General features: G+C 40.6%; 1 protein-coding gene across 8 annotated transcripts in view; it reads left to right on the top strand.

The window, feature by feature from the left end:
* Positions 1 to 10,882, top strand: part of LOC112157713 (disks large-associated protein 2) — a 92,908-nt gene that overhangs the window by 10,635 nt on the left and 71,391 nt on the right. Inside the window, exon 1 of one of the 8 annotated variants that reach the window (XM_024290625.2) lies at positions 7 to 747. The exons of the other annotated variants lie outside the window; for them this stretch is intronic. The gene's annotated coding sequence lies outside the window, so the exon portion shown is untranslated. Of the gene's footprint in view, positions 1 to 6; positions 748 to 10,882 lie in introns of those variants that run through there. 8 annotated transcript variants of the gene reach the window in all.

Below are 10,882 nucleotides of genomic sequence, written 5' to 3'. Positions count from 1 at the left end.
AAAAAAAAAAAAAAGTCGGAAATAATGGCACACATGGTGTTCCGTATAAATTATTATCAAATTAACTCTGTAAAGTCCTTTGTGGCTAAGAAATGTTTTTTTATGATTTTGTTATTTATTTATTTTTTTAAATATTTTTTTCTTTTCTAATTTACAACACAATTTACACCTTAAAATGTTTTTTGGAGCACAAATAAAACAATATATTAATTGTATTTTTTTTTTGCCTTAAAAAAAAATTGAAGGAAATAATTGCACACATGGTGTTCCATACAGGAGTGCGTAAAACAACAGAGCTGCAGAATCCTGAATCCAGCAAACGAGAACTCCATGTCCTTGTTTTGCGCTGATCCGTGGGAGCAACATGCAGCTCGCACCACTGCCTCACACTGCTGCAGTGGAGGAGTAAATGCGGAGCCTAGTGCTGCTCCAGGTGATCCACAGCACCCCAGCAGACTGCTCCCTCCTCAGCCTCCCCTCTCCTCCACTTCCTCCTTCCTCCTTCTCCACCTCTTCCTCCTTTTCCTCCTCCACATCCTCCTCCTCCTCCTCATCAGCCTCCTGCCGGTGCTTCGTTCCTTTGAGGGCTTTGGATGAAACATAAGAAAAGAAGCGAAAATCCTTGTCTCCCCCCTCCGTTCTCAGATGTGACACACCTCTACTTGACTGTCAGCCGCTTCCCCGTCTTCGTGTGAAAACGCGCCGCATATGTGCTCCAATGTCTCTGGAACATAGGCTCTCTACAGGGTAAGAAGGCTGCTGAAGGGATCGAATTCTCGTGTGTTCTCTCTCCAGATGTTTGCTTTGGATGTTTGTGAATTTAACAGGTTGAAGACAAGTTGATCAGGAAAACCGGTTTGGTTTGCGGCTAGAGGGTGAATGAAGCAAAGCTTTTTAAGCCTATTGCATTTTGAGGGAGAACAGAAAGTGTCCTCCACAAATGCAGATAGATGTACTTGTGCGTTCGTGAGTACATGTGTGCAACAGAATCCAGATGGGTGGGAGGGACTGCTGTTCATCCAGGCTTCTTCTGAGGAGATTTCCATCTTTGCATGGTCACAAACATCAATAAATTCGGTGGCATCGGATAGATTGCTTTGTGTCTCATGAAAAATGGTATTCTAGTTGGCCTCTAAAATCTTGTGTTTTTCCGAATATTTTGAATATAAGAGATATTAGTGGACGATGTGGTTTAGAACTTTGGGAAACCTGCTGTGCAGCATTTTAAAGCCTCTCCTGCAGGTCCGTCGGTGTCTCAGTCACATGCCGGGTTTCCCTGTGGAAAGCGTGAACCTGTAAGCGACCCTGATGAGGGTTCATCGCCCTCATCCTGCAGATGCCACTCTTTATCATGCTGTAACGAGACGTAGCTGGTGCTGCAGCATTATCCAAATCCTGTCAGTAGAAATCAGCGGCAAAACAAATAATTTCATTAAAAGTCTTTTTTTTAAAACTGGGTTCTGATGTTGAGTACTATTTTATTAGTTCTGTAGAACGCAGGCAGCTCCTTGGACAGCTGCTTTCCTGCACAGAAAGGATCTGAGTTGGTCGTTCGTCACGGGTGGAGTTTGCGTGCTGAGCAGTGGCTTCCTCACGGCTCCCAGGCGGCTTTTCTTCTCTTTGATTCTCCGGCAGATACAGTGGCACTTTGAAACGCTTAATTTAGCCGGAACAACAGTGGAAACTCCATCAGCAGCCCCCTAGAGGTTACAGCGTGTAATATTAAAGGAGGATGTGCTGGGCAGAATAGCCGTCGTTATCAGCTCGGTGACTTTGTTCAAGCCGCTTTGGTCTTCGTAAAAGTTTGACATTTGAGGGGAAAACATTTGTGGCAAACGAGTGGAATAATTGCTGTCATGTTTGTAGTTGCTTGGAATAGATTTACAAAATGTTTTAAGGGGAAAAGTGTTAGATGACATACAGCATTGTTTATAGGACAAACATCTTCTCTGTTGGTTAGTAGTGACATCTAATCCCTTCATTCCTAACTTTATGTCCAATTATATCAAAACTAAACTAAGGATGAATTCAAACTGGATACATTTGATTTGCTTAAATTGAACCATGATAATGTGGAAATAAACTTTAGTCTAAATAGATCCGAGCAAACCAGGACCAGGAATCTCTCACGGACTCATCTTTCGAAGTGGTCTTGGTTTGTCTCCAATCGGACTGCGCTCCAGTTTGCTCGTAGTTTCCTCAGTCTGAATAGGCTCCATGCTCTGAGCTGAACAACTTTTCCAAGACGGCCACCGTAGACGGGCATTTTCAGGATGTAAACCCAATAACCAGCTCAGTGGCCTTGTGGTAGAGTGTCCGCCCTGAGACTGGAAGGTTGTGAGCTCAAATCCAGGTCGAGTCGTACCAAAGACTCAAAAAATGGGACCCAGCGCCTCCCTTCTTGACACTCAGTATTAAGGGGTTGATTGGGGGTTAAACTACCAAATGTTCTCAAGTGTGCCAGTGTCTGCAGCTCCTTCAAATGCGGAGAAGGAATTTCAATTTCAAACCGAGGTGCGTAACAACTATTGGGGCTTCAACTTATAGTGGAGCAACAATGAGTCACAGCCACTCACTGACATGTGGTCGGCTGAATGCAGTCTCATTGAAACAGCTGTTAATGTGATACACATTGTTTCTCACACTGTTTTCCCGACGATCTACAGTAGATTTCATGAAACATATTAGCTTGTCTTCATAGTCGAGGCCTCCTCAGTAACCGCCTCCGACCAAAACATTTTCTCCCCAAGTTGTCACATTGTGACGTTTGGTTAAGGGCCCCTCAGCGTGGGTGTCCCCAACTCGTTGTTTTTTGACGTGCAGGCTGTTCTTACCCATTACTGATACCAGTTTGCGTGTGGTACCACGTCTGGGCCAGGTTTGCACCCAGCACCGCGTCTGAATCCAGTTTGGGTCCGGTACTGCGCCTGGTACTGGATCCAGTACTGCGTCTGGTGCCGGGTTAGGATATCAGTGCTAGGTTTGGGTACCGGTACCCTTACCCGGTTCGGCTTCTGGGCCCGGTTCGTGCCCAGTACTGCGTATGGTACCAGTTCAGGTCCAGTACTGCGGCTGGAACTGCATTCGATACTGCGTCAGGGCTAAGGTACCGGACACGTCCCGAGGACCAGTATCGTGTCCTGAGGGTTGCGGTTTCTTAATTTCACGAACAGCCAGCGCGTCAATAAACAAAGAGTGGCGGACACCCAAAACATCAAAAAGTGTCCTTCAACCAAACGTCAATATGTGACGCCTTGGGGAGGAGAATATGTTGGCCTCCGACGTACCAAAGTACCAATAAAACAGCTGACGTTGATACAGACGTTTAAATTTGGTCGGGATAAGTAAACTATCTCAACAAGGATTGTAAACTGTAAGTCTTCCTTCATTGCTTTGTAATTTCTGGCTAATTACTGAAGAGATATTTAGTCAGGTGGTTTTGTTTTTTTGAAACAGAAATGTCCAGTAGACGCAAGTCTGAACACAACCGAAGTGGAGTCCTGGATTGAATGGGATGTTGTGAATTAGCAACATACAAAGTAAATGAGTTAAAGGGCGTATTTAACTTTAGCTAACTTTAGTTTCAATGTATTTATGTATCCTGTAAGGTAAAAAGAGGAGAAAATCAGAAAACCTAAATTATTTTTCCTGATGACTAGAACTAATAGACCAACATTTCACATAACCAGCGGTCTAATCATCATTTCTCAGTTGGCTAGTGTTTAAAAGTTGACAACTAACAGCAAAGAAAAGACCTGTGTTTTTCAGAATATTCACAAACGCTGTTTAACCTCACATTTTCAGTGAGGTCAGAGAACAGCGCTCTGTTCAGAGCTTCTACTTTCTCCCGTTTTGATGCATATTGTTTTTAGCATAATTATCTTGACTGATTTCAGTGTAACACCATGGATATAAAAGCTCGTATTCTGAGTGTCCTCTTGTACTTTTCATATTTGTTAAGGACTGAAAAGACCAAAAATCTAATTTTTGCTTCAAAAAAATGTTTCTTTTTTGTCTTTGAAATGTTTTTCCTGCAATGAAATCAGGTTTCATTGATAAGTCTTTTTATGTAAACCAAACAAAGCTGTAGATTATTTGCTTTTTGGATATTTTACTATGATTTTAAAGGGTCCAATTATTTTTTTTGTTTGTTTTTTCATCACGTTTTGTAAAGTCAAAAGATACAATATGAATTTATTTGACACATTTTCCCTAATGTTTTTCCAAAAATCAATACTATTATTGCTTAAAAATATCATATGTATGTCAAAATACATGCAGAATTTCATAAAATGGCAAATTTGTTTATTCCGTTGCCGTGTTATTCGTTAGGATTAAGCCACGCTTCATCTGTTTGCTGATCTGTTTTTCAGTCGAGGTCGGAAAGTGAGGGTTATCATCTCATTAGCAGAGAGGCGGATTGCATCATTCCAAAATAAACACGAAGGTAAAGCAATGCAGTCATTTCCAATTCCACCTTTATTTGGTGCAGATGTACCTGCACTGCAGCTAAACTGGCAGCTTTAAATTCCAAACTGCACATTTAAAACAAAAAAGAAAAATGCTTGAAGCCAAGCATTTGCCCCAGACTTTCTTTGATTGAATCACAGGAAACTAATGAGCTCAGGTTTTCTGCAGCGGTGAAATGAGAGGGTGTTGACAACAAGCCTGTCAGAGAGTGACACTTCTTCGGGTATCCTGCAATTAATTTCACTCTTCATGTTCCCAGATTAGATTTTTTTAGCAGCTTACCTATTAAGATCTCAAACTGTTACAACTTTACATCCTATGCCTGTCTTGTCATCGTCTACGATCATAAACTTTACTTGTTTTCACCACTTTGAGAGAGAATTTGCAACACTAATGGCAGACATTTTATTTGTTTAGTCCAAGTCAGGGGAGTCAAACTCAATCGCACAGGGGGCCAAAATCCAAAACACATTGTTCGTGGGCCGAACAGGATAAACATTTATAGAATTCTCTGAAACTACATTTTTTAAACCTTAAAACCTTAACTTTTTAACATAATTATGAACTAGATATATAGCATTACCTGCTATAATGCTAGTGTGAATGCTGTAAGCTAAACCTGGCTGCTGAGGATGCTAATGCTGATAGCTGAAGATGCTGAAATTGATAGCTATAAACGCTAAAGCCGATTGCTAAAATCACTGAAGCTGATAGCTTAAAACGCTGAAGCTCATAGCCACTTAAAATAATACCTAAATGCCAAATTAGCCTAAAAAACAAACAAACAAAAAACCAAGGTTAGCCAAACAGTTAGCATGTAGCTGAAAAATAGCTAAACTTTACAATAGCCTGAAAAAAATGGGAAAAGCCTAAATTAGCCGCAACACCTACCATGTAAATATTAGCGTAACTCCAAAACAGGCTAAAAAACTGTTATTGCTATAATTAGCTAAAACAGCTAGCATGTAGCTAAAATATTAGCCAAAATAGTCTAAGAAACAAACCAAAAAAACGCCTAAATTAGCCAAAATAGCTAGCATGTTAACAGCTAGCACGTAGCTGAAATATTAGCTAAACAACAAAACAGCCAAAAAAAATCTTAGTAAATGCCAAAATTGTCCAAAAAGCTAGAAGAATGCCAATTATTAAATATTTAAAATTGTAACTTTTTTAGATAATTATGAATTATAAAAAGGCAGGAATATTATTCCAGAATAATTTAATTTAAATCTTAAATAACTTTCAATATTTTACTCTCCATAAAAATATATTTTATCAAAATATACAAGTTAGAAATAAGCGCAAGATAACATCGGGCCGGTAATAACAATTAAATAAAATGATCTGGAGGGCCGGATAGAATTACCCGGAGGGCCGGATCCGGAAGAAGGTCAGAGGTTACACAGATGACATCGCTCTTATTGCTCAAACTTTTACTGCTAAACTCTGCTTTTGTAAACAAACTCACTTCCAACTCTCATCTGCACGCAATAAAATAAAATAATCTAGAGAGCCGGATATAATTCCCCGGGGGCCGGATCGCCTTAACTTTGATACATGTGGTCCAAGTAGTTTGATTAACTCAAATTTTGCTTTTTCGGCATGACAAACTGTAAATGTAATGAATAGTAAAGCCAAAGGAAAACCTAAGAAAATCCTTATCGTTGACTTTTAAGAATCTGATGGTAAAATGTGATGGAAATAGATGGAGAAATCTTCCTTCTCATCCCCAGCTTTCATACCATGTTAGGTAGTGACTGAAGCAGTGTGGGTGTGAGTGAATATATAGAAGCACCGAGGAAGATATGGACATCACAGCAAAGACTGACTTGTTTTATTCACTTCTTTTACTGGAAATAAAGAATATGCTTAGATGAATGGATCTAAATATGATTTGAGCTTTTTCGCCTCCTTAAAACCAGAATATTTGTTTCCACAACTATAAAGAGCCACTTCTAAGGCTTTTTGGTCCGTGGGATTGACAGTGACATTTTAGAAGTTTGACTTTTAGATATCAGTCCAACATTTCTCTTTCGATGCAGCTTGCAAATCACAGAAAAGACGATGAATCAATCCTGCCTCCAGGAAATTTGTACGTAATGAGGGTATCTCACTTTGAGTGCGAGGAAACCCCCTTATCCAGCTATGTTTGTGTGCAAATTTGGGCAGGTGAAAAAGCTGTTGCAATTAATAATGGAATCAGCCGCCTGGTGTGCAGTGTGGTTTGGCTTCCCTAATGAGGACTGGATTCATCCTCAGCCTCTGACAGTATGCTGAGCAGGATATGCTGCTCTCCAGCCTGTTTCCATGGAGATACTGAGGAGCTGTAGCTGCTTTTCCCCCCTTTACTGCTGTACATTCCTCCAAACAGTGTTTTCTGTTAAAAAAAAAAGAAAAGAAAAGGAAAGATCTGGGCCAATGTGTGTGTTTGAGTGGGATTTAACACTGCATTCACAGATTTATAGATATCTATGGCTTCATTGGCGGATAATCTTGCGCTATTCCGATAGTATTAAATGCGTGTGGCAGCAATTTCTCAGTCTCTTTCTAATAGCAGCTGCTTCCCTCCAAGCCCAAATGTGCATGTATGTGAGCTCATCGAGTTACGGAGACAGAACGATCAGACTTCGAAAGCCACCGTAGTGTGTGTGAGACTGTGCGCCCGAGATACTGTAGTGAGTCAGAGTGACGGATCGAGTCAGCGAGAAGAGTGGGATCAGTGAGTGAAGGAGTGATGGGGCTCAGAGAGGGAGAGACTGGGAAACAGAAGGTGAAAAGACAAGATGGTCTATTGAATATGGAGTATGATGACTAGCAGTAAACTGTGGGGAGAGAAAAAAATCCTTTGTATTTCTAAGTGGTACTGTCATGCAGAAATTAAGGTATCAGTTAGTATCTAGTCTTTTCTGCACATTAAAACTGCGTATTAAGGCTTCTCAATGTAAATACTTTTACTATATAATAAGGAACTTTTAAGATATTTTAGACAAAACCATCTGAGTCAAAATTCACAATATAGGGCTGGCACAAACTATTATTTTAAAAGTCGATTGATTATTTTTTCCAATTAGTCGACTAATTGGGTCATGCACAAAGTGGATGTAAAACACACATCTTAACCATCAATTGGCCGCTGGAAATTCTAGTGACAATAGCTGAAAATGCTGAAACTGATAGCTGAAAACGCTGAAGGTGATAGCCAGCTAACATATTAGTTAAATGCCAAATTAGCCAAAAAAAAAAATGAAAAAGCCTAAACTTGCCAAAATAGCTAGCATGTAGCTGAATACTAGCTTAGCTCCAAAATAGCCTAAAAAATTTGAAAAAATCCTAAACAGCTAGCAGATAGTGGGAATATTAGCTAAACTTTAAATCAGCCTAAAAAACTAAAAAAAAAAATAAAAATCTTAAGTTAGCCAAAATAGCAAGTATGTAGCTGAAATATTAGCTAAACTCCAAAATAGCCTAAAAAACTTGAAAAAAAATCCTAAATTATCCAAAACAGCTAGCATGTAGCGGAAAGATTAGCTAAACTTCAAAGTATCCTAAAAAACTTTACAAAAAATCTTAAGTTAGTCTAAACAGCAAGTATGTAGCTGAAATATTAGCTGAACTCCAAAATAGCCTAAAAAATGAAAAAAAAAAATCCTAAATTATCCAAAACAGCTAGCATGTAGCGGAAATATTAGCGAAACTTCAAAATAGCCTAAAAAATGTTAATAAATGCCAAATTAGTCCAAAAAGCTAGCAGAATGCCATTATAACTTTCAACTTTACTACACTCTGACTCCATATAGTATAAAGTAATGAATAATCGACTATTAAATTAGTCATAGACTATTTTAATTGTGGATTAGTTGTCGATTAGTCGACTAATCATGGCACCCCTAGTTTTAAACAGTGTTATTGCCCACTCATAACTATAGTACTGTATGCATAATCTGAGATCACAATTGGCTTCCTTTCTGCATTAATGCACCTAAATGCATAGGAACAGTCAAAAACATACTTTACATAAGAGTTCACATAATTTCTGATGATCACAAAAATAAATGGAAGGTGTTTACTTAGCACCTGAATGGTAACTACCAATAATTTCTGCTAAATCAACAACTCTATGCATTTTGCTTCTGGTTATTTTTTCATTCTATATTATAGTTCCAATGCTATTTTTCAGTTGATGGAAAAAACTAGCTGTTTTTTTTAAAGATTGCCGGTGTCTCCATGGCCCGAAAAAGGTCTGAAGCAGACTCCTGCCGCTTTTGCTTACAGGATGATAAAGGTGACAAGTGATTCCGGGCCAGACAAAGAGGCCACCACAGGGACGGAGTGTTTCTAAAATAGTTGTGAAAGGGGATCTTTTTTGCTTGAATGAACAAAAGGTCCCCGCTGTATGGTGGCCAGGGCAATCCCCGCTGCAGCAGCATTTCTAATCCTGAGCAGTCGATACACAGTCTGTTTCTCTTTGAAGGATAAACCTGCTCTTTGAGTGTGTAGACCGTTGCTCAACTGAGGTCAAACTTTATCCTGCCACCACTTCCTGGCTGTTAATTAATGCAGACCTCTTTGGAGACACTAAAAAGGCCCTTCTTCATGTGGCAATTCATACAATGTTACACCCCAAAAGGGGTGTTACCAGTGAAATACATTGTAGTTGAAAAATTTAAGTGAGTTAGACGTGAGGTGGAAAAACTTTTCAAACTAGGCAGTTCATCTGTTGACCCATGACTGTATATCAATGGACTTCTCAACCCCTCCTGTGTTGTGTTCCAAATAGGAAGTTACAAGAAGGTCAAAGTCCCATAGGTTTCCATTGAGAAATTATTTCTAAGTCATTTTACTTTTTAGAATAACCATTCTTGCTCTGATACCGTCAGAAGCAGGCAGACGTCTGGATCCAAGTTCAGCAGGTTTTATTCAGCACAGACCGGGTAACAGGCGTGATGCACAGCTAAAAGTCCACAAAGCTAAATCAGGGTCAGGTAGGGAGGGGTCAAGCACAAGCATGAGGGCATCAGAGAAAAAACAGTGCTTAAGGTCCAGGAGAGGGTCAGGGCAGGTGGCAGATGAAGCAGAAGATCAGGTCAGGATAAGAACGCTCAGTGATGCAGGCAGAGTGGCACAAACAAGACTTCACATTGAGTGATGCTCAGTGCTCAGACTCAATACTGCTGGGAGTGATTACTGATGGGAACCAGCTGTTGGGCTCTTGGGAGTGACAGCAAGGGCTGATGGGAAGTGAAGCCCCAGGGCCTAGGGTCGGAGGTAAGATATTTCCTATGGGGGACCTCAACACTTGCTGTGTCCAGTTCCTTTAACACCTGTGCTATCTTATGGGGTCCAGATGACCCCACCCTTTTATTGATGAGCGATCCCTCCCATGACAAAAGTGGACAGAATTTTATGTCTGCCACGGACACAAGTGACGATAAAAAATCCTTGAAAAAATAAGTTCTGTCTTGTGGGGTCCAGATGACCCCATTTTTAATGCGAACACACCTAGGATAGCACAAGGGATAAATGGCCTATTGTCACGAGTTCCTACTCATGGGTGATTACCTGGATCAGGTGTGTCCAGCCAATAAGAACATGCCAGAGCAGGGTATGTTGGAAAACATGCATGAAGATGGCACTAGAGGCCCGGGGTTGCCTACCCCTGGTCTATGGTGTAGACCCACTCCGATGAAAGAGTGTTTTTGGTGTCTTGTGGCCTTTTTCTTAAGATGGCCACAAGCTTCCAGGCAGCGGTGCCTGCCAGGTGGTACTTATACCCAGGGACTTCAACTAGACAACTAGATCCATGAACGTCTTGTCAATGTCCAAGAAAATGTCACAGTTTCTTTGATTTTGGCTAAAAATTGCATAATCATAATTGAAAGACCAGTGGGAACGCTTTTAGAATAGATCATAAGATGATCATGAGTGAGACTTTAAGGTGCATTAATATTTGTCAGGAGTCAGAGCTCTGTCTCCCCCTCTGTTCACTGGCGGGAGATATCTCCAGAGTACTGACTGCACTACATCTCACAGTAACCCCAGCGCACAGTTCCTGGATGCTGCTCAGCTGTCACCAATCTGACAATCACCTACCTGCCTTTTAACCAGCACACAGAGCCACATTCTGTGCAAAGTATTGTTTGTGCCATCCTGCCTGCATTACCGAGCATTTCTTTCTGGACCTGATCTTGCGTGTACCTGACCCTGCTTTATCTCTGATTGCTTGCTGCCTGCCCTGACCCACGCCTGGACTCTGACAGCTCTAGTCTTGGATGCTCCCATGCTTGCGATTGACCTCTACCTGTATGACACTGATTTAGCTTTATGGACTTTTAGCTGTGCTTAGTTCCTGTCTGAACTAATAAACCGGAATCAGCGTTCTGCCCGTTTGTGACAATATTACAGACAGACAATC

This window comes from Oryzias melastigma, linkage group LG24, assembly GCF_002922805.2.
Source record: "Oryzias melastigma strain HK-1 linkage group LG24, ASM292280v2, whole genome shotgun sequence".
Taxonomy (NCBI): Eukaryota; Metazoa; Chordata; class Actinopteri; order Beloniformes; family Adrianichthyidae; genus Oryzias; species Oryzias melastigma.
Note: the sequence above shows the minus strand (reverse complement) of the source record. Positions and strands in the feature narration are given on the sequence as shown.